The 22,097-nt window shown below is 40.6% G+C and overlaps 1 protein-coding gene across 8 annotated transcripts in view; it reads left to right on the top strand.

Moving 5' to 3' along the window:
* Window positions 1–22,097, top strand: part of EBF1 (EBF transcription factor 1) — a 269,357-nt gene that overhangs the window by 113,397 nt on the left and 133,863 nt on the right. The gene's annotated exons all lie outside the window — the stretch shown is intronic.

Here is a 22,097-nt window from a genome sequence, read left to right as displayed (position 1 = left end):
CTTTGCAAATTCCAATAATGTCTACCTATAACAACACCTGTGGTTTGGAGCTTTTCAGTTCCAAAAAGTCTTTTCCAGATGCTTTTACTCCTGACAGATGTTACCTCCTGGGTTGAAACGTTCTACATGAGGCAAGACGTGAACATTATCAGAAAGTTTGATTAAAAAATGAGATATTATTCTTGAGTATGTGAACACACACATTTTACTCAAGCTAAACTTGTGGCCTCTCTGTAAGCTGTGCTGGTGCCTCAGTGATTAGAGTGCAAGAATTTGAAATCTAGCAGAGATTTAGTCCCTAGGTTGCAGAAGTGTCGTTCTGTGATTTGCAGAAAATCTGTTTTGAGTTCACAGAGTTGTAATGGTTTAAAAACATACCTTGCTCGTGCACGCTGGCTTTTGTTATACAATAGCAGGCTTTTACAAATGCTCTCCCAGAATCCACTGGCACCGTGCCTGCGTTCAGACCAAGGGTAGTCTCGTTCGCCGTGTGATTTCACCGTTTTCAGCTTGTTGTGTTGTTTGCAGAATAAAAAAGGCCGGATTGCATTGGATTCCATTTATATTGTGTGGGTGTATCCAGGATATGCTCCATCAGGATGTTTGGAATGAGATAGTGCTCTGAAGTTGCATTCGGAATTGTGCTGTTGGCTGCGTGAAGGTGATATGGAATAAGTCCATAAAATAAATGCCATATGCAATAGATATCCTATGACATAGTTCCATAAGAGAGGTTAATGATGCGTATGGAGCGAAGCATGTTTTTAGAGGAACGTCTTTGTAAGAAGACAGATTAAGGGCAAAAGAAAGAAAAGAGACTTCTGATTTCACTAGACCGATCTTAAAGGAAGATGGCAAAACCAGCTGATCTCCCTACTCAAGAACTAAACTGATCGGGGAGACTTAACATCCCCAGACCTCAAACCACCGCCACGGGTTTGCTGTTTTTGCTAAAGTTCACTGATATTACTCACCTTTGGAGTCGGGAGGTAGATGATGAGAATTGCAGCCTGTGTGTGCTGGTGGACGTACTGATTTAAAATGCCATTAGGGGCAACTTCTGCGTTGGATTACATCCTCCCTGACCCCCAAAGTTAATGGAATTACACAGGGAGTGGTACCTCAGCCCGGAGTTTTGGCCTGCAGTCATCTTTCCCATCTGCAGCAGCGTTGCACTGATGTCAGTGAAGACGCAGATTGAGGGAAGTGATGGCCGCAGAGCTGGGGCTTTTCTTGGGTGTGTAGTGCCTGTTTTGTTCTTCTAATTGCTTTTCTTATAAAATGGAAACCGATACATTAACATTCTCCTGCTTTCAATTAGTGAAAGCACATTTTAAAAAAGGTATTGCTGGCCAATCATGTGGTGGATGATAGGAAGAAAAGGGATGGAAAACCAGGTGTAGTGAGTGCCATTTTTTAAGCAGTGGAAATACAACATAAAATAGTGTCTGCGGTACATTATATAAACCGTGCTCCACCTGGCTTACATTGTCCCTTTCTTACATTTATTGTGTGAACATTTTTTCCCTCTCTGGAAGCAGCTGGAAAGTGTAAATTTCAGGTTTAAGTAGGTGTGTGTTGTAGCCTGTGGATCTTTTTTTTGCTGAGAGCTGGCAATGGCAGGAGCTCGTTTTGGAGAAGGCTATCATGACCAAACTAGTGCTTCTCACCCCACTGCACTGTCCCTTTAAATAAAGCACGCAGAGTTCACTTTCTGAAGTTCATTAGCTTGTGTTATCAATAATTTAGGATAATATTCCAGTGGTGCCTAAGTGCCTGGACCACCTTATTTTCCCTGTCAGCTTTCTCATACCCTAGCAGTCCAGTGAACTTGATAAGTGTCCCATCATCCTGTTAATCAAATTACTTATGAACCAAAATTGACAGTTTTCATTAATTATAAAGGATTATTCTAATTGCAATTCAAATTTATTCATTTAGAACAGACGGCATTCAGTAATATTTCAGGAAATTTGCATATTAAATGGAGAGGGTCGTCCATTAAGTATGGTAATGTATGCATATTTCCTTATTTTTAACTTCTGGGCCATATGCACTGCTGCTACTTCAGCAGGTGAAAAACCAGAACGTGCTTAATTTGTTCAACAAACACAGGGGCCATCGCGCATCTTTTGGCACTAACCACTATTGTCCTTCTTCCGTTCTCTTCCTCCCTCTGGCACTCCCAAAGTGGCTTGTATCCTTCGAAAAAACTTTCGATAAGCCTGTTCTTAAGTAAATAGGTAACTTATATATACATTTTTAAAAAATGGTAGGCACAGCTGGTTGGGGTTGATTGAAATGTTTTGCCATCGAAGCTGTGTTCATTAATTTCTTCAAGATGCTGAAGCAGGCATTAAGGATGCCTGCTGGAGTCCTTCCCAGTGTCATGTGGAACAGCGAGGGGGCTAATCGTCAGCCTTGTAACATCAACTGGTTACCCCCCTCGTGCGATATGAACCTTTCCCCTCCAGTGAAAAATGAACCTGTCTGAGACAAAAGCACAAACTATGCATGCAATGAGACAACGCCATTATTCAAACCTATATAGGGCTGTGCTCCCAGATCATTAAGAATCATACCTTCATGATATTAATAAGCACCCACCTTAAATATGTTGCTAAAGTTACACGCAAGTATATTTATATCTGGCCCTTTCTTGGTAATGTTCTTGGTTAGGAGTATGAAAGCCAGTGCATAGATTATGGCCATCCTCCTGTGAGTGACTTTCAAACTGCTGAACTGCTTCTGCACCTAAGGTGAAAACTCTGCTCACGTGCATCACATGATCCAGATAGCAGTAGTTTAGCTAACATACCCAGAAATTATTGCCATCTTGTCTTTATGATTTTAGTAAAACATCTGTCAATTCATTCATCTTAAAAACAAAACCAAAACTTTTCTTCGAAAAATCCATAGCTCATTTAACTTGTTTCTAAGCAAGTTTCCTTCATTTTCTAGAGTCAAATGAAAATCTTGGTGTTTCTATTTGCAAAAACTTTATTTTTGTTGGACATACTTACTTCAGGCTTTTTATCACATTAAATAATTTTTTTAAATTGTTGTATTGATTGAAAGTTACTCTAAAGAGCAGCATGGAAATCTTAAGTGTATTTTTGAGCAGAAAGTGAAATTCGAATGAACAGAAATTGTGCTGCAAATGTTAATTATCCCACGTTAGCCTCGTTCTGCACTTTTCAGAGTCAGGAAAATCACCAGCAACCAGTGCGTTTTAAGCATACGCGTAAATGCTTTCCTAGGGCAAAGTTTAAAGCACATGCTTAAATACTTTACTGCACTGGGATCACAAGCAGGAAATGAAAATAGTATTGTAAAACTAGTAACTCTGATTTTCTACACGAACTCTGAAACTCGCAGGGGGGTGCATGTCTTCGTCAGAGCCTCCTGTTACTGGTGGGGTATCCGGCAGAGGTGGCTGCAGGGATAAGGGCAGTTGCTACATAGAATCAGACATGGAAAAAATACTGCAACCCATGTGAGAGGCTGCGAGAGCTTTAAAGTTATCAGTACAATGCCTGGCCTCAACTCCTTGTTTTTGGAGAAGTTTGGCCATCCTGGAAATGACTCTTTGGTGCTGGCTGGTTGCCCTGGGCAGACTCAGGGTTCCTCAAACTTGGCTCCAGTGTTGTTGCTGCTTCTGGTGTCCCTGGGGTTTTCCGTCTGCACGGGGGGAAGCGTCTTCCTCCTCGGGATGAGCCTTGCTGGGAAGTTTCTGTGGGGTGCTCTGGAAACGAGTGTCCCCAGCACCTGCATCATCTTAGTCCTTGTGAGTTAGCAGAGCTGCTCCTGGGCTGTTCATCTGTCCCAGACTCCCTCAGATTGCAGCGCTTGCAGTCTTGACCTTTACCCACATCTCCCTATGCTACATGCCCTTTCTCATGAGTTTTGTGTCGGACCTGACTTGCCCTTGCTAAAAGCACAGTGAAGACGAAGATGAAGCTTTGTGCAGCGCTCATCTCTGCTTGAGTTTGTGCTTGTGAGCCCTTCCTGGGTGGGAAGTCTGGTTTCCTGACTCTGCATATTGGGGGAAATACTCAGACAAAAAAGTCTCTAGACTGAAGTGGAAAATTCCCTTCAGCCAGAAAGACTTAAAAATGTGGTGGCTTTCTCCAGAGCTCTCAATTTATTTACTCTGAAATTCATTGAAAAACCCTCTCCCTGATTAGCATTTGTGAAACTTCAACTGACTAGTCATGGCTGTTACATAGAGAGTTGACTATGCTTTGCAAAATAACAGATCTGTTGAAAATATTCCCCTTCTTTCTGTTTGTATTCTGATTTCAGTCTTTGATATTTCCTAATGTATTCACAATTATTAGATCTTAATTTAATTGAAAGTCTGCAGGCTTGGGAAGCACATGATCTTAGCATTTGTCCTCTGGCTGCCAGTTTCTCTCTGCATTTATAAATTTGTAAATTGTCCCTGGTCTTTACACTTTCCAGCCTAGAGGTGGTTTTGAATATTCACTTAAAAAAAAAAAAGGAAAAGGAAAAAAAAAAAGAAAAAAGAAAAAACCCAACCCTTCCCTGCCATATCTGAAGTATGCAGTTATCTCAAGACGATATGAATTTCTGTTCTTGTGTTAATCATGGGCATTTTTCTCATCATCCCCCATATATAGGGTGTTCTTTTTATTTACAGGGAGCGTATATAAAACTTGTGGAAGTAGCAGAAAGTAAATTAAACTGTTCTTACAAGTGCAGCTGGATAGATCTGAAACTGATATGAGGAATGAGCTTGGAAAATTTGGTATTCATTTGTATTGTTTAATTTTCTTGAAAAGTGAAAATCTTCTGTGCCTCACACCTATGAACTTATGAGTGTGCCTTAAGCCACACTTTTCAGAAATTTCTTCCTCATGGGAAGAATCTGACAATTGAAATTTTAGGTTGATAATTTTTGTTGAAAAGACCAGAGAATGTATGCAAATTGTTTACAGTGAAAAGTGTTTCTCCATTAGCAGTATTTATGCAACACAAAATTTGCAGCCCAGAATTTCCAGGGTATATATGCTGCACTACAAGTTGATTTAGACTATTAATAAAAAGAGCAGATGGGTTTTGAAAGACATACCTAAACCGTTGTTGATGTACACCTTTTACAGAAGCCAGGTTTTTGATCTTGCAAGTGAGATGTATTTCCGGTCTTTAAAGGGTATATAGAATAAAATATCCCTTAATCCTCCATTTTTGACACAGAGTTCTGCATTACGTAGGTCCATGTGTGTATTAGTAAGCAGACCAGTCAGAAGAAGAGGGTCTGTGCCTGTTCTTTGCAGAGCATGTAAGTTATGGTATTAGCAGTGTGTGAGGAGAAGTATGAATTAAATAGGACTCCACAACTGTTCCAGCACGCCAGAATTTTAAAAGAGCTCAGCAAGGTACAAAAGCAGTATACGAAGCTGGTGAAAGCGCCTGCCAATGCCTCATTTTCGCTCTAGGATCAGCGTGTCTGATTAATGTCTGACGAAACGTCTTGCCTGCTCAGCTTTTGGTTTTCTAAACATTTCAAGTAAAGGCATAAAATGAACAGGTCCAGAGAAAGCAAATTGTGATCTATAAATGAGGAACAGGAACTTCCTCACACACATACGTGCGAACGGCATACGCCAAGACCCAAGATCATTTGTTCTAAGAAATATTTAAAGATATGGGAATATTACCAGGTATTGCTGAGATTAGTCAGAAAGTACATATTAATAAATTTTTTATTATGAAAAGGAAATCATATTTAAATAAAATATATGGTTTTTAAAAAGTCGTATCTGCCTCGGTGATTAAACATACATTTCTTTACTCCTTCTCTAATTTCATCAAGGTAGCTCAAGCTCACAGGTCTTCATGAGGCCTGTGCTAAGAAGCAGAGACTGCAGGAGTTTCTCCCTTTGCCTCTCTTCCCCTTTTCTTCTCATTTCTTTTTATTTTCTTCCTTTTCTCTTTCTCCTTACCTTTCCTTCCAAATTTATTTTTTAGTTAATTATTGACATATAAGGTAATGTGCAAACCACATCTGAGCAAAAAGTCCGTGTGAATAATATTTGAATGCTTAATAACTGCATTCATGGTAGAGCAGACTCTGTGTTCGTCATTCAGACTTAGAATTTCTGTAGTCTTTAAGCATTGCTGACATTAGCGTCTAGGAAAGTGCAGAAAAGATGCTCATTTATGTGTGTGTGTGTTCTTACTTCAAATATTCTGCAGAACCAAAATTCTGTTCACGGGATTCAGACTAGAAAATCCTTGCTTAACCGTGTGGCAATCTGCTTATTCCCTGAAGCTTTGGCTGTTAACACCTATTTTTATTATGACGCATCACAACTGATTTTACCAGTCATTAAATTATCCAGCCCTTTCTAAAACCGAGTTGAAGGTTTTTGCACCCTTCTGTGGGCACTGATCTATCCTGGAACTCAGGCGTTTGCTGGTAAAATGATTCTGCTGGTTATGTAAGCAGGAGCTGTAAAGAGTTTGGGTGAAGAAGTGTCACACGGTGTAAGGTTACTGGATGGGGGGGTCTCAGGAAAGTCCCTTGCTCTGGTACAGATTTCTAGTGCATTTTTGGAGAAGCCATTTCACGCCTCTGAGCTAGAACTCCTAATGTCCTGCCTATAGGCTATGTCTCTTTTTCCCCATCCATCCTCCACCTCTACTGCATAGATAGTATGTTCTTTTTGGCAATTATTGTTGATATTTGTGCTTTTACACAACACAGTGTGATATGGCTGTTGACTGCAGTGACTAGATTCTTCTATATCCCCCTTAGCAGCAGCAACCCCAGCTGAGGCACAGGAGCTAAGATTTGGACCACTGTTCATTGCATTGGTGCAAAATAGCAGTTGACATGTTAGAGGGCACAGCTTTTTGGGTATGTTTAACTGTTTAGTGTCATGCATGACAAGAAGCATCATGTTTCACTTTGTCATTTGGTTTGCTGCTACTGATGAGTTTTCATCCCTAATGTGGCATAATATTAATGTTTCTCCCTGACGACTCCCAAGCCTGGGGGTCAGAGCTCATGTTTCACCACACGAGACACCCAACCGTAAATCTCCTTAAATAATACAGAAGGCAAGAAGGGGTCACTACAGAAAAAGCCAGCCAGTCTGAACGAAGTGGCATTGATGCATGAAAGAAAGAGTGTAGATTTGGTTGGCGTTGGACAGGTACTATTCAAAAAAGGTTTCACTAAGAGGAGTACATGCATGTTTTTCTTTTGAAAAATCCCCATTCTTTATTTCAGGCTGTTACAAAGTTTATTAAGTCAGCACGACTGTGCTCCTTTATTTTTATTTTTAGCATTCAGGATACTAAAAGCATGGTATAGGATATTCATGTATGTATAATGGCCACCGTATGTAATTGCTACAAGCTGGTGGTGACAAATAGATTACTGGTAGCTGAAAATAAATGCATGAAATAGCTGCACTTTATGTTTTTATGGCAAAATCTGGAGGAAAAAGCCTGCCTCCATTGTGTTAGCAAGCATGGTAGAAGCCAATCCCATACAGTGTCTCTGGATACAAAAGTCTCGTAGGTTGGGTGTTCTGTTTGTGCAGCAATTTCAGGATTGGAACCTTGGATTGATAATAAATCTGCATTTTTTCACTTTCCGCTGCACCCATTTATATCACTTCTTCTTGCTGCAAGATGGATGTGATATGTACCTATCTGTAATACCATCTGAGCAGTACATGAGTTTTTTGCTACATTGGATTTTTTTTTTTTACAGGATATGTAAGACCATGGGGATAAGTGAGGCATAAAACCGCCAATACACTTTTAAATTTACTTTTTTTTTTTTCAGACAGTGATGTTATGATTGTATATTCTTCTAGTTAAATGGAACTTGTTGGTTCCTCTTTTGGTTGTAATAATAATTAGTTTTTACAGACAAATGGCAATTAAAACTTCCCAGGACCAAAGTGCCCATCTCTCTTCCATATGCACACACATCATTGCATTTTTAACGCCACTTCTTTGTATCTGCTTTTGTCCCCTGTAATTTTCTGCCAGTGACTGGGTGCATGAATCAAATCTTGCAGCTCCCCGCAGCAGTGCCCCATCTCCCCAGACAATACTCCGGAAAGGGCCCTGCAGTGTCCGTTGTCTTTGTAGCCTAGATGACCGCTAACCGGGCTGTGCCTTTCCCTGCTGGCTGCAACAAACCGCAGGTAGCTTAGCACCTTTTAGGAAAAATCCTGGGTGAAGAGAAAAAGAGATTTATTGACTGGAAGCAGCACTGGAAGCTTGTGAGGCAGCAGCCTGGTAAGAAAAGGAGAGCTTTGAAGGACAGTGCTCATTCTGGAAGGAAAAGGGGGAAATAGGATGGAGCCCAAAGAGGAGGAAAACTGAGGATCTCCTAGACTGACAGCTAACAGCTTTGGTTAATTGTTACTGTAATATGTTTTGGCTTGTGACTAAGGAGAGGTGCTTTCTGTAGTCTTCAAGTGCGGCTAAGGAAAGAGTGACATCCTGATTTCGGAACAAATCAAACAGGGACAAGAGTCTGTCAGGCTGAAGGAGGGGAGACTGGGGCACAGCATGCAGCAGTGTTTGTGTGTTTGCTTTGCTGCCTGGGACACAAAGCAACACTTGGGCAGCTACGTAATGTGGGTGCTGTGGGTAAAAGGAAATCAGTGCAGTATCTTTGTTCTAAAGCTGCAAAGCACTTAGTTTTATCCTGCTAGCTGGCCATCCCAGCTAGCCTTTACTTTGAGATCCCACTCTCTTTCTAGTTGATCTACCTAGAATATCAATCGTAATGTTTCCACATGTAAAGCAAGCATCCTCACACTCTTTATCATGGAAAACAATTCTTAAGAACCGGGTATTTATTATTACGGATCAGTTCTTGCTCTAACATAAATATTTCTGAGGCTGAAATGAGAAACTTTCATGAAAGCAGCTCCTCCTCCCTCCACCCCATTTTTTTGTGTTAATTAACATTAAGACAGTGCTGTTTTCTGAGTTCACACTTAATAACCCCCGAAGAATAGATTAATCTAATATTATTTACTTACAAAGATCATTTTTGATAGGATCTTAAGTGCAAACACTCTTGCTTGTAATCAACAATTCCTGCTACTCCAAATTTTTGCATCTTCAACTAAAACATCTATTACACAGGCCACCTGTGGTGATAAGTGAATCTTGTCTGTGAAATTATTTTAAACACTCTCAATTCACTAAAAATGTGTATTTATTCTCTGCATTTGCAAGCTGCACACATCATTTTCCCCCTTCTCGATACTTGGTTGCTCTGTAATATCAAATTACTCCCAACCCATTTGTGTGTAAGATGTCTGCTTTAGAAAAAGATGTACATAACTGGAGGTTGTGTGTTTGTGTTTCCTCTTCTCCACCTCATCTTTCGAAGGTCCTCTGCAACACTCCTGCTTTATGTATGCGACAGTGAAAGTGGCGATAAACACCGGGCAGGTGTAGGTCTCCTGCAAAGTGTGTTGTAGGTGCAATAGTGAAGATGCTGCTTAGGACATAGTCTGAAATGAAGCATGCAAGAAATCTCAGCAGGTGGAAGTAGAAGCGGTCGTTAGAGATGTGACTACTGAAAAGTGAAGTACCAGGTCTGCAAGGATAAGGACAAATCTGGATTCAATGGGTGATAATGCTGAGCATTTTTTTCTAGTGGAGGGAAGAATTCTTCACCAGAAGATGCAGTCAGTAGTGAGCTGGGTTTTTGCTGTGTTGATACTCTGTGAACATGTGGCATGGATCTACCTGCTGTTACCTCCAGACCATCTCTTGGAAAGGAGGGGGTTCTGCTCACTCAGTATCCTGGTCTTCTGGAGCAAAATCTCACTCGCTGAGCCAAGATGATGAACCCTGTGCAACAAGGACTGCTGTCTGGGCTGAGAGATTTTGGTGGGAAAAGCTGAATGAGGAAAAAAGCAGAGTTTCTCTTTGGTGTATGGAATCGCTGAGGACTTGTTGCCCCATCTCCCCAACTGCTGACAGTGCTTGGTCCTCCTTGTCTTGCAGTCCCTTCTGTGTTCACACTGGTAGTACTGGGCAAATGCTGAAAGGTGGCAATTCCTGCATGCAGGCAACCATCCAGATTGCCACTGTGTGCAGCAGTGGCCTGGCCTATTTCACTACTGAGCAAAAAAATGTTTTATAGCTGTTTAATAAAGGAGGAGACAAATTTAGCCCCTGTGCAAAGAGGCTGAATTACACACTTCATGAACCAAATTAGTACCACAATGCTTTGCTTTGTTCAAGAGGTGATAGGCATTTACAGGCCCATTTTTCAGTAAGATAAATATGACATACGCCAAGACTTCCCTGAAGTAAATATTGTAAATAATAAAAGACTCTGCCAAGGAAAGCTGAGAAATGACTTAATCTTCACCCATTTATACTGTAATGCCAAAATGCCACTGACCAAATTGTAGAACAAACTGCCCATTTAATCAGCTCTCCTTGACATTGCAGAACACGTCTTCATTTCTAATGATACTCAATATTCTTCGGTTTTGTTATTAAGCCTTTGACTTTCAACATAATGCGTATCCAAACTGGAATGTTTGATATTGTTGAAGTACTATTTTAGTTGTAGACATTTTTTGACTAACAGCTTTGTTTGTTAAAAATGTGAATTGATTTATCCTTAAAAAGCAATAACCTTTTATGGAGGGAGTTGATGTATCTTAGATAATTCTCTCCTTATTTTTATTTCTGCTTTATAAAATCTTTTCTCTCTCTCTGTCTGGCACCCAAGGCCTGCCAGCCTGGACAGAAATGATTAAAAGACTTATGTAAACATGTAGGATGGGATTTTCAAAAGTGTTCAATATTGGCCTAACTGGGGAGCATCGCCATTGAACAGTTATGTGAATGCTGAGTGCTTTTGAAAATCCCTCTCTTAAAGCATCAGTGTTTTAACAGAGAACCTTCTTTGACACGGTTGCTCATCACAGGGCGTACTCTGCATGTGTGAGATCTTTAGTTACTGGCGGTCAGGCCTGTGACAATGAGACGTGGTCTTTGTTGGAACCCCACTGCGGTGAGCTTTTAAAATAGTCTAATAAGGGGATTGGAAGGCTGAATGTGGGGAACTTTAGATGGCAATTTGGGATTAAATCGGGAGAAGGGTGATTGCCTTTGGTTTCCAGCTACTAACTTTTGTGACTTGAGCTAAGCCTTTACAGGTTGGGGAAAGACAGCCAACAGAAGGCAGTCAGCTACTTTTAGGATTGGAGCATGAGCTCTGACCAGAATAGCAATAATTTGCTTCCCAGGAAGAACTGTAATTTAAACAATGTTTAAAAAATCAGGAGTACCTCAGAAAATTATGTCTACTCATATGCAGTGGAAATACTCGTATTAGTAAAGAGTTCTTCTGATCAAAGAGTTGAGGGCTTGAATGTGTAATCCTATCAAAGTGTAAATATAACCCATATTTTTCAAATAATCGATTCTTTTCTCAATGACATGAAAACATCTCATCATCATTTCAAGTCACACAGCTCTAGAGAGGCCCAGTGCTGGCTGACAATGAGAATTTGGATCATGAAGGGTGATTTAGTTGTAATAAAATGGCTCTCAATCTCTGTGCACACTGATGTGGACCATACACATGAGCAAGAAAAAGATGTGCTTGCACATCTTGTGGGGTAAATGAGCAGAAGTTATATGGAGGTCAAGGGTGCTATGATGGTATAAATCTGGATAAAAACAGAAATGGATGTAGTCGTTTATCACAGATCAAGAAAAAAAAAAAAGCAGTTCTTCAGTGCCCATAACTAAATTTGGGGATGCTATTAACTTAAATAGGTTCCATTTCTGTTCCTTGGAAAGAAGGGGAGAGCACCTCATACTATCTGGATGTGCTGAATTGAAAGCAAATGCCAAATTTGGAAACCAAACAGCCAGAATCATCAGAAAGGGCCCAATGCTACTGCAAGAATGGCATTCACAGCTTGATATCTGATCTCTGATATGTCCTCCAGGGAAGAGTAAACTCCCTTTAATTTTTCCTAGAGACTAAAGTAAAAGAAAATAAGAAAAGAAATTACAGTATACCAGCAGAACAAGTCATCTAATGGATGGTATGGAAATTTCCCTCTGAATTCTCCTAGCTTCTGTTTGTAAACAGGGTTGAACATAGTTCTATGCAGAAATTTCACAGTAGGTGTTACAGCCCTCTGACGACTTAGTAATTTTCCTAACTTAGTGAATAAATGACTGCTCCACTTGGTATAATTCAAGAATGTAAGCCTTGTTTATTATTGTAGATAACAGGCTTATGCTGGAGAAAACATGATTAAATGCAGCCCTTTTCCTGGAAAACTAATAGCTTAGCTCCCTGTTCTTACATTGGGTTCCTTATGCTGATGCAGAAATCTTCCAGTTTTAATGCAGCATGCACACTGCTGAATCAGGGCCCAGGACCTTCAGTACAAGGCCTGGGGGAGGACCCAGTGAAAAGGGGTGGGGGGCGGGAGTTCTCGTACCCCCTCAAGTTCCCCCCCCCCCCCACCTTTCATAGCAGCTTGGTCTGGAGGTTTTTTTCAATCTCAGAAATAAGTGCTCTCCTAGGAAAAGTGAAGCAACATCATAACATTTCCTCTCTCCTGCTTTAAAAGCCATAATTAGTAGCACAGTAGCAGGGATGAGGGGTACTACATGTAGTAGCGTCTCTGGAAGATGGGCAAACAGCAGGGTAGAGCTTAGGGCCTCACAGAGTAAACTAATTCTAGTGAATTCAGTAGTGGTAGTATTTACACAAGTGATCTGTTAAGTGTTTGTCTGATGCAGAGTATCTGCGTGGATTGCTTCAGACCCAGAGTCTGCTCGCTGCTTTTTGTTGTGGTGCTGATGTCTCAGGCGTAGCAACTGACCTGCAGACTTTGGTGCCTCTTGGCTCAGCGTGCATCTGCGGTTACTGACAGTTGGTTCCTGTAGATGGCTTCTGATGGGATGCAGTGAGGTGAGCAGAACTCTGCCTCCTTGCTGTTTGGAAGGGTCATGCACCACAGCCCCAGGGACATCGCTGTGAGCCTCCGGAGAGGGGTGGTTGTGCAGAGGTGTATGGGGCAGAGCTGTTTTTCCGAATTAGACCGTTAAGGTGGACAGTGTATACAAACTTCTACCACCTCTGCTAGGGAGCATTGCTCTGTGAATGCAGAGATGACCATGATTTCAGTGGAGTCAGATTTCCCCGAATTTCAGTGTCATCAGCCAGAACTGGAATATTTATAGATTTTCTGTGATTTTTTTTCTCAAACAATCCTTCTTTGCCTCCCACACATCTTGTGCTTTTCTCTCTATGTTCCTTCATCTGGCACCTTATCTCTTGTAATCCACTCATATTTCCAGGAGGTGGTTGCTTCTTTCCCAGAAGTCATGCCACGGAATGTCTTAACTAAACCCCAATACTCCACTGAGGTGCATGTGTGCATGGGCTGGAGTGTGCTGGTAGACAGGAATGGCTGTAGGATTTGCTGTAGTCAGAAGAGGCCATCAGGCAAGACTGCAGATTGAACAATCTTTCTGTCAGGAAAACAGCTTCAGTAGGGAACAGGATCTGATCCCAGTTCCTATGTGATTGTTGAAGTTTGACGTGATGTAACATGGGCAGAAACGACATCAAGCTAGAAGAGATGTTCAGATAAAAAGAAAGCAGTCTTTTTATTGTTATTTTCCAAATTACATTGTATGTAAAAAATATTGCTGTAGTATAAAGAAGTTGAATAGGAGAGTGGGACATAGCTAGAGAGAGTTTTTCAAGTAATGAAAAAAAAGTTATTGCACACAGATGTACACATCGTATGCACACAGACACACTTGATCACATACAGTTTCCTAGAAATACAGGCTAAGATAACTTTTTTCTGTCATCTTAGAGAATTTGTGGCATTGTTTTGTTCCAACACAAAACCCAATAAATTAAACAAGCCCCCCTGAAAAGATAGAGACAACATAAAACATCTGTGCACTAGTTCTCTGGAAATCCAAATGTGATCATCAACATAAAATACTAATAAGTTTCACAGCCGTATTTTGGTCATTTTCCTAATTCTGTATCCCGATATCCTTGAGTCTATTTGGAATGAACATCTTTTCTTATATTTTTCTTGTAGTGACACATGCCTCCAATCACAGGAGATGTGTTAGCAGAACTCTGAAGGACACACAATGTCTGTAACATTTCTCAGATAATATTGTCATATACTTGGAGCAGCAGGCCCATTTTGAAACAGTAATTTGGTCCCTAAAGAGCTCTTTAGCCTCTGCCTTGCCTGCCCACCCTGGCCAAGCTGTCGAAGAGAGCAGCCCAAGATAGATGGTCTGGATTTGTGTAGAGTAATTTAAAGCATCCTGCCTTTTTTTTTTTTTTTCCCTACTTCTTTTTCTTTCCTGGTGGAGAATTTACTTGGGAATATATTTTGTCTGCAGCGTCGCTTGTATATACAGGCATATACAGCTCCTTGATTTTTTTGTTTTGTCTTATTCTTACTAAAACCTTTATTAGAATGCAGATGAACCCTGACCTGAACAGAGGATTAAGTGAACAGATTCTTTAAGTAATAAATCTAAAGGCATATTACAAGCAAGGAAAAGGGATTTCCCTTGTGTTTTTGGATTTATAAGTGCCAGAGGCTAAACAACTTACAAGGGCTCTAAGATTGCTCCTTTTTTTCTAACCTGGGACATGTTCTAATATTGTGACATAGCGAAGAATTAAGCTGGCTTACTAAGTAGAAAACATGTAGAGTAATTGAAAATGCATCATACAGACAGGAATGCTCAATGCAACAATGTCCTGTTACAAAGATTACACTGATTTATAGACGATGTCTTAACTCCTAATCCCATGGACACAAGATCGCATCGACCATGTATTCTTTCATAAGCAGCAAAATAAAAAAAGGTGGTTAATAATATATATGCTAGAGATTGAAAATGAGGGAGAAGGGACTGGGGCAATGTTTACTTTCATGTGAGAAGAATTTAGCAGCACCAGTATTCTCACTAGGTTTTTGCGTTTGTCTGGTCAGGGAAGCACAGCTATTTTGTGTTTTGGAGCTGCGAGAGGCAACCAAAGGGAGTAAGAATGAATTAGGGCTGAATATTGTTTGGTATAAGCTGTTCTGAGGAGCTCAGAGAGGAAATAGCTGGGGGGCGGGGGAGGGAGAAAAAGTCAGATGGACCATAGATGTAAAGCAGGGTGTGGAAACAGCTGGAGCCAAATCACCGTGGCTTGAAATCAAAAGAGAAGATGGTGAAAACAGTTATTTTCTTTTGACCATCCAAAGGGGAAGACTTCAGGGAGAACAATGGTGTTGCTCAGTAGAGCTCACGTCACTGGCAGTGACCTCACCCTAGACAAGTTCAAGGACCTCTTCTCCCCCATTAGCCCTATTCAAAATAATCACATATACTCTTTCCTGATCTGTTCATTTTCTCCCAGCTGTTGGTTCCTCTGCTCAGTCTTTCATCTTCTCATTTGTGTCACCTCTTCGAAGATCTGCTGGAAACTGAAGGAACTTTTCTTTCTGGGGACGATGTTCTTCCCTTTCTCTCCTGCTCTTTAGTCTCCTTTGGGCTGCTTCATCAAGTTCATGGTTACATCTGCTTCCACTTTGCCAACAGAACACAAAGTTAGAGTTATTAGTTCAGTCTTTTCTTCTCCTCAACCATTTTTTTTTCTGGCTGTGTCCCCTACTATTGTGTTTTCCAGACTGCAGAACGCTCCCCTTTCCTTTATATTGGGGCAAATTTTCCTGAGTCTCAGAGTCAACTAGTACAGTTTTGGTTCTTAAATTGGCAAGGACTCCTCTAATAACACTGAGTGAGTGGAAAGGAATGCTGGGCTTTCTACTGGAGTTAGCCAAGAGCTTGAGAGTTGTCATGACCGACAACTTTGTGTTTCATTGTGTGTCCTCCTGTGCAACCTCCTGTGCTTTCCTACGTGTGGCCAGCCTAGCTGTATCTTCTCTTGGTACAAGCACTTCCTAATGTCTTGTCTGTACCAACCCCCCATGCATATCAGAAATGGAAAAAGTTCAAACAGCATAAAATATATTGAACTTTGATGGCAAAACTGGTGGCAGAAAAGTTTCTGTGCTAGTCATATTAACATTCTTGCTATCCTCTTAGTTTTGTCTTTGTGGATTTTTTGTTCATGCACAGGTTTGCCTGCCCTCCTACTTTATGTCACATCATAGCCTGGTGTGAGAGGAAATTAGAGAAGAATTCATTAGATAAGAATTTCATTTTCTGAACGTTGATGTTATGCAGAGAATATATTTTGAAGTGAAGGATATTTTGATAGCTTAATTGTGTTATTAATTTGAAGACTTCACAGAAGGGCAATTATGCTTTGTTTCAAGTTAATGTATTTTGGAAGAAATGAACATTTTTTAATATGCAATATAGGGAAATACTTAAGTGATAGGAGTTGGTAGCTAGTAGTTTAATGTCTGCAAAAATGTATGGCCCATTCAGGGAATGTACTGTGGGTTTTGTCCCCCTCTTGTGGCTGTCCACATAAGGAATTTGTAAATCTTAAGCTGTCCAAATTTTCACTTTTAGCTCTGTGGAGCCTGTCTTCAAGCCCTGCTGACAGCCAAAGAGGAATTAGTTGTGCCTGCCATCATATAATCAATACACTAAGCATAAAAAGGGTAGTACAAATGAGCAAGAGAATTTGAAAAGAAATAAGAAAATCCGAGGGCTGCAAAGTGGTAGCTGAGACTGTAGAATGAATTAGAGGGAAGGTCTGAAACTGTATAAGCTAAGTTGATACAGGAACTTTCTATTTAAAAAAAAATGCCCCAGAACCTTCCAAACCCCAACAGTCAGAAATATTTCACATCCAAAAGAAGAAAGCTTAAGGAGAAAGCAGGGTCCTCTGGTGACAAGAAATGTCTTGATGGAAGAGACCAAGACGTTGCTATTGACGTCTTTGCTGAACACTTCAGAAGGAGCCCTTCTACTAGTCATGCCAAGAGTAAGTGAAGCCTTGGACAAGGTTTCCCTAGATTGTATCCCTTAAGTCTAAAAGGAAGCACATGCAAGAGCAGGTGCCACGGACAGGGACATTTGAAATGTTGTGGCTGAGAATTACTCAAGTCAGTAATTGTTGAGTAGAAGTGAAGATGCTCATTTATTGCAATCTAGAAAAAGGAGCTCCCCATGACTGCACCCTGCAAGCTCTGATTTCTGCTGCAGGCAAATGCTCGCAACATTAGTCATAGGAACAAAACAAAATCTAACTTGGAGTCTGGAGAAAGGAGCAGTAGGACACACAGTTAGAGGGTAGTGTGAATCTTGTCCATGGCACCTGGCGTGGGCCAAAGAACCAGTACTTGGGTACTGTTTCTTATTTGTTCCAGGCGAGATGTTACTGAGGTTGAATCTATGCTTAGACAAAGCCGGGTGAACACTCCGCTTCTCCGCTGAGCTGGCTGGAAGAGGCTGCTGAGGTCTAGGCCTGAGAAGGGGAGCAGCTCTGTGGATAGTGTTGTCCCCCCATGCTATGAACCATGGTGTACGCTGGTCACTCATGAAGGTGTTGTTTATCCCCTTACTTGTGCTGACTGTGTTACTAAAATGTAGGGCAGCAGCTAGAAAATAATGACCGGATTGGAGCCTCCAAGAGGAGGGAGCCGACTTCAGCAGAATGGTTAAGAGTACCTACAGTGTGGTAATTAAGAATGGAGATCAGTCAAGAACTTCATGTTTCCAGATGTGAACTTTAATTAGCTTTTTGTATAAGAAACTAATCTACAGAGTTAGTGCATGAAGTAGCTATTGACAGTGTGGCCAGGAACAAATAGCAAAAACAAATCTTCTGAGTAGTAATAGCTCGAGAGAGAGTGAAATATCTCATGGTATATCACAAACCTCATTATCTTTATTTATGATGCAAAACTGGAGTGAGTGCAAGGCCATCAAGATGGTGGGGATCAGGGGGATCAAATTCAAATAATGCAAGTAAATAAAGGAGTATCACTTACTGTATTACAAGATAGAAATGGAAAATAACCAAGATTAGTAAAATCCCTTCCTCGGTAAGCTCTGGACTCAAGGGGCTCTCAAACCACATTTTACAAGAACTTGTCTTCTGTGCACCTACCCTCCGCTCAGCATCTCTCAGTTCACTGGCAATTTTGTAATAGCTATTAGTGGGGGGAAAAAGTACTTTAGAGATATATAGAGTATAATATAATACTTTATATTTTCTAAATATAGATTTTTTTAAAAATAGATTTAAATAGATTTTTAAAAAAATAAATAGAAAAATATTCATCCATGTGAGTAAAACATTTACAAATATTCGTCCAACTTCTGCTTTTTCATTCCTAGCATCCTAAATCAGAAGAACACAAATGAGTCAAAGATGTAGGTATGTGTTGCAAAAACAAAAATGAAAAATAGGGATATTCAGGATTGTGGAGTGATTTGTATATAAGAAGAGATTATGGAGACCAGGACCCTTTAGGCTGGAAAAGAGATGAGTGAAGGAAGATATAATCAAGACTATGAAATCATCAAAGGGACTAGAGAATAAGTATTCACAATTTCTCACAATACAAGGAGTAAAAATTTCCCTGTAAAATGATCAGATAGCTGATTTAACACAAACAGAGGAAGTACTTTTTCACACAATGCATAATTAAATTGTGGAACCCGTTGCAACAGGATGTTGTGGAGGTCAAAACTGTAAATGAGTTCAAAGAAGAGACAAGTTCAGGGAGGATAGATCTGACAAAGCCTATTAAATATGAGGGCTCTGATACAATCTCTGGGCTCAGAGAGTCCCTGCAGTTCTCTTTGCTACAAGCCAGGAGAGTACAGTAAGGTCCATCTTCCATATTCTTATTTTCTCCCCTTACGTAGGCCTACTTTTGGCCACTGCTGAGACAGATACTTGGCTCAATGTCTGCCTTTATGGAAGACATTACATTCTTAAATATTATCCCTTGGAAGGCTCCAAGAAAAGCCTTGCATTTTGAGGGAATTCATTCCAGATCCAAACTCCCTTTTCACTCCTTCGGGTATTGAATCTTTCAGGTTGAGGAACTGGACAACTTGAGGTACTCTAATGCTTGCTCCCTTCAGAATAATAAATTTGAAAATAAAAGCATGAGATTTTAAATATAGAAATATTGTTTTCTATCTATTCAAGGTCTTGTATGATGGTGAATAAAGGGCCCACCCTGGGGGCTTATATATATATATATATATTTTTTTTTTTTTTACTCAACAAAATATGAAATCCAGAAACCAACTTAAAAAAAAAAAAAAAGGCACACTGAAATTCTCACAAAAACTGAAGGAAACTGTCTATTATTGTGAGAGCTTAATAAAATAGCTGGAAACACTGCAAGAATCTGCTGCTGGTTTCAGAATATGAGGAGCCCATAGCTAGTCAGTAGAAAAGGCAACACTTTGGATGTTGTTTGAGTACAAATGGGGAGCCATGGCAGTCTCAAATTACTCCTCCTAAAGTCAGCTAAGAAACATTACTCGGTAACTGAGAACTGTTCTCTCCAGGAGATAAGCCCCAAAATGCACACTCTAGTATGCCATTTGGGATTGAATGGGGATGGATGCATGGATAGATTATTTTTACATATTTATGAAGTTGCATATAATGCCTTACAAACTTGGGGTGCTAAAATGTAATATTTGTATACATGGTAGAAACCAGTCCTTGTTCTTGGACATCTTCACTGTCCATAAATAGTCAAAGACAGGCAACAGGAGGAAAGAAAAGAACAGAGGCACAACCAGATGAAGTGATTAGCCCAGACTCACACAAGAGATCTGTGGCAAATCCAAAAAACAAACTCGGGTTTCTGGGGCACAGCTGATATGATCCTATGCTGCGCAGATCCATTACAGAGAAATGTAGTAGCTTCATGGCTTGAACTGTAAGTTCAACACACCAGCTCATCTACACCAGAAATATATTATATGGAGAGTTGAGTGTATTTTAAGAGCCATTCCTTTATTCCTTCAGCAACTGGAAAGGATGGCAACTCCCTCTGAAATAGTAACTGTCAATATATGATGCCTTTTGCAGCTCTCCTTCCTGATCAAATAAATAATTTGTAAGGTTTTGATGACAAAAGGATGTATCCTCTGTTCAGCTATCACCTGCCAGCACTACTCTGAGCAATCTGATTTAGAGATTTAAGCATAGAAATTGTCCTTTCTGCTGTTTCCCCTGGAAACAGGGAGCCCAGCGGAGAGGTTAATCATTTGGGTTTGCAATTCATAGTCGGCAAAAGCCAAAATAATTCCCTATCTTTTGAGTCTTAAAACATGCTGCTAAACTTTAAACTTTCAAAGGCAATCCTGTTGTTTGGCCCCTAATATTGTTTAAGAATAAGTAATTCCTCACAATAATGTATACCCAGGATAGTGTGCATTAAATACAGTGGAGCTCCCTTCTCTTTGTTGTGGTGCAGTCAGGTATGGGAAAGAAGAAAACAGAGTCCATAGCTTCCCTTCCGTGTTTGGGGTGTGCTCTTTATCGAAATGACTGTGCCCCAAAATACCAGCTTCCCAATGTAGGGATGGACTTACCTGTCTGCAGTTAGGTGCATTCACTAGCCATTCTCACCATGGGTGGAGAATAAGCTGGGAACTGAGACCAACAATCTTGGACCAACAATAGGATATCTGAAGGAGAGGACCGTTGCGTAGCCCAGTGTCCCATGCTGTGGGCTGCTTTAGTTTGCAGTATGGGTAGATGCAACAAAATCATCTTTGCAGGGATGTGAAGATTTGGGCTGTGCAGTGTCACTGCACCTACCCAACTCACTGCAGTACTTGGATCAGAAAGGATTTCCAGTCTGCGAGCATGAAATGTGAGGAGAGACAAAAGAGAGCAAGGGAAGGAGATGGGGAAACTCGGGAGGGAGCTGTAGAGTGGTGGGTGGCAGAGGGGAAAACTCATCAGATACACAGAGTTAATTGATCACTGGGTGCTGGAATAAATTGTAACAACATGAGCCCCAACCAGAGGCTGCACTACTATAAGAGATTGCATTGTGTATCCTTCACGGAGAATAGCGAGCTAAATCCTTGCACGCCATGCAGAGAGTATATCCCTCATGCTTAAGGCTAGCAACTTCTCTTTATCTCCCCTCTTTGTGCCAAGCTATTGCAGCATATGCTATACATGATATGCGAGGCCATGAACTTGCAGTATCCAGTCATGAGGATGAAGTCACAGCTTTAGCTCAACCTCTATCTGCCTTGGTTGTGTGAGATTAAGTAAAGCCAGTCATAAAGTACTGGGTGCTGCATACTACATTTCTAGCTAGCTGAAAAAGCTCTTAAAAATCTTTAAAAGGATGATAAAAGCAGAGACTAAAGAAAACCTTCCTCTTACATTTTGACCATTGGGGTGAAAATCCAGTAGCTTGAACTGGAGCCATTATAATTTCTGTTAGGAGGAATCAGAGGGAGCCATGACTATAAGCACATTTTTCTATGCTTTTCTTGGTGTTCTTGAAATATATTATAATGTTTCCTGAAGGAAAATAAGGGTAATTGCTGTCAAGGCACACTGGGGGCTAACACCCTCAAAGATATAACTATTCACTGCAGAGGAGTTGCACCTGAAATGAATTTGACCCATAATGTATTACAAAAATACTATATGCACCTTGGGATCTCAGCTGTCTGCATGCTTCAGAGGTATGTCAATTAAAAGTCTATAATTTAGAGTCTTCATGAAAGTCTTTGGGAATAGGAAAGTCTGAATACGATAATGAAAATGCATAAGGGTATTTTCACTGTGTGTATATTTGTGCTTTTATATCTATAGTCTGTGCATAGAGATAAATGTAATATCACTTCTGTATGAGGTGTCCAAAAGTTAGACAAGGTAAAAATACATGCAAAGAATGTATGCACGCACGCACGCACACACACACACAATATGCACATGTATACACGCGCACTCCACCCCCCAAAACACACCCACCTCTGTGTTAATGAGCTTTCCCTCTGGAGAGGACAAGTCGAAAGGAGCCAGTCCTTCCAGCCAAAAAAATCAATTGCTTCTTCATGAATTATTGAGATGTTTGCCA

Source organism: Rhea pennata, chromosome 14, assembly GCF_028389875.1.
Source record: "Rhea pennata isolate bPtePen1 chromosome 14, bPtePen1.pri, whole genome shotgun sequence".
Classification (NCBI taxonomy): domain Eukaryota; kingdom Metazoa; phylum Chordata; class Aves; order Rheiformes; family Rheidae; genus Rhea; species Rhea pennata.
Note: the sequence above shows the minus strand (reverse complement) of the source record. Positions and strands in the feature narration are given on the sequence as shown.